The following is a 1,706-nucleotide window of genomic DNA, read 5'->3' on the forward strand; positions in this document are numbered from 1 at the left end:
CTCTCATGCCAGGGTTGTGTCAACACCTTTCGAAATGGAAAGCACCAATAAGACACAACGGTGCGCAAAACGCATACATTGAGACCAAAAAGGATGGTGAAATTGAAAGAAATGACGAGTAAGACCTTTTCTGAGATAAGACCGATCTTAAAGTGTGAACAGACTCGGGGAAATAGCTCGTTTGTGTACGATGAGCTCGAACATTACAATCGAGGGCTCACCTCTGAATTTTGCCAGAAGACCGCGCATGCTAATGTAAACATAATATTAAAGGGGGTGCAGCTGTGGCTTGCTTTTTCATCAGATATTCCACAACTTTTATGTATAAAGACAACCAAGTGTAACACGGTGTACATATACATTTTTGATTGCTCTTTTTGCCAGCACAGGTATACTTTTGACGCACTTTTTGCCAGCCAAATCCTCGGCGTGAAGCAACCACGGCAAGCTGATTCTCGCTGGCCATTTCGAATGTGTCAAATGCGTGTTAAATCTGCGAAAGCCAAATGGCTGCAGTATTGTCGTAATCAAAGTACTTTTCACATGGAAGGCAGTTAATTATCACTAGACTATATATTTTGACATTATTATGGTCATTATTTTGTCATTGTTAACTTGAATTGCTTGTCTTTATGATTGCAATCCGCAACATTTGCATTAAATCTTGTTTGAGAAATGTCTTTGCATGTCAATGTTATCACCTCTCAACACTGCAATCAACTTTTCCATTCCCAATGTTGCTGATCTTATCGTAAGGTTTTTTTAGCGAAAGATATTATTTGCAAATAGATTCATGATGATGTAATTCAAATCGTCTTTATAATGCGATATAAAATTAACGGTCGTCAGATGACATGCAAAACAGCCGACGTATTCACTATATCTATCGCAAATTACTCTGTCGAAGTACGATTCTGTCTGTAAACCATAAGATACGACGAGGGGTTACGAGCTTTGGGTATCCTTCTCTCTGTCGACACGTGTTATCAACTTTAGAGTCAGATCAGTTTTCTCAAAAACAGTCGCACGGACGACTAGTCGGTTGACGAATGGAATAAACGGCTGAATGATGGACAGACGGATTAATTAAATGTATTTTTCGTAAACGCTGTCAGGCTCATAAACAGGTCGGATTAATGGAGACAACTAACCTTTCAGCACCAATGGTAGATATTATTGATTTTTGACATGGATATTCTTCAAAGTGGGTTCTACACAGGAATTGCTAGGCAGACTTGTAACCAATACTAGCGCTTTCCTAGCGAGAATTCGGGACAAAGATGAGGAGTACGGACTGGTAACAAAAGTTCAAGATAAGTAGTTGCTACGTCAGAAATCCAACTCCCGCAATCACTACATTATGCATCAGCCTCGTAAATGATGCCGTAAGCACAAAAAATCGAACTTTCACCGATTAAAGAAGTAAGCGCTTCTAAAACGAACATTCTAGAATCTTGTCAAAAAAGATTTTTAAATTATGAACAGTTTTGATGTTTACATTTGGCATACTTTACCTATGTTAATCAGATATGATAGGAAAGTGGGTTTATCGATCGAACCACAGTCTTCCTCTAAAGAGCTAATTTTCCATCCACTCGTTCCTATTGTATTTAATGCCAGGATAGCCTCGACCTTGCTCGAGAATGTTCACACTGACTCCAACTGTGGGCTGTCCCGTCACTAGGCCATTTTCAAAAAGTGACTGT

The sequence above is a fragment of the Plasmopara halstedii genome, assembly GCF_900000015.1.
Source record: "Plasmopara halstedii genome assembly, contig: Scaffold_1211, whole genome shotgun sequence".
NCBI lineage: Eukaryota > Oomycota > Peronosporomycetes > Peronosporales > Peronosporaceae > Plasmopara > Plasmopara halstedii.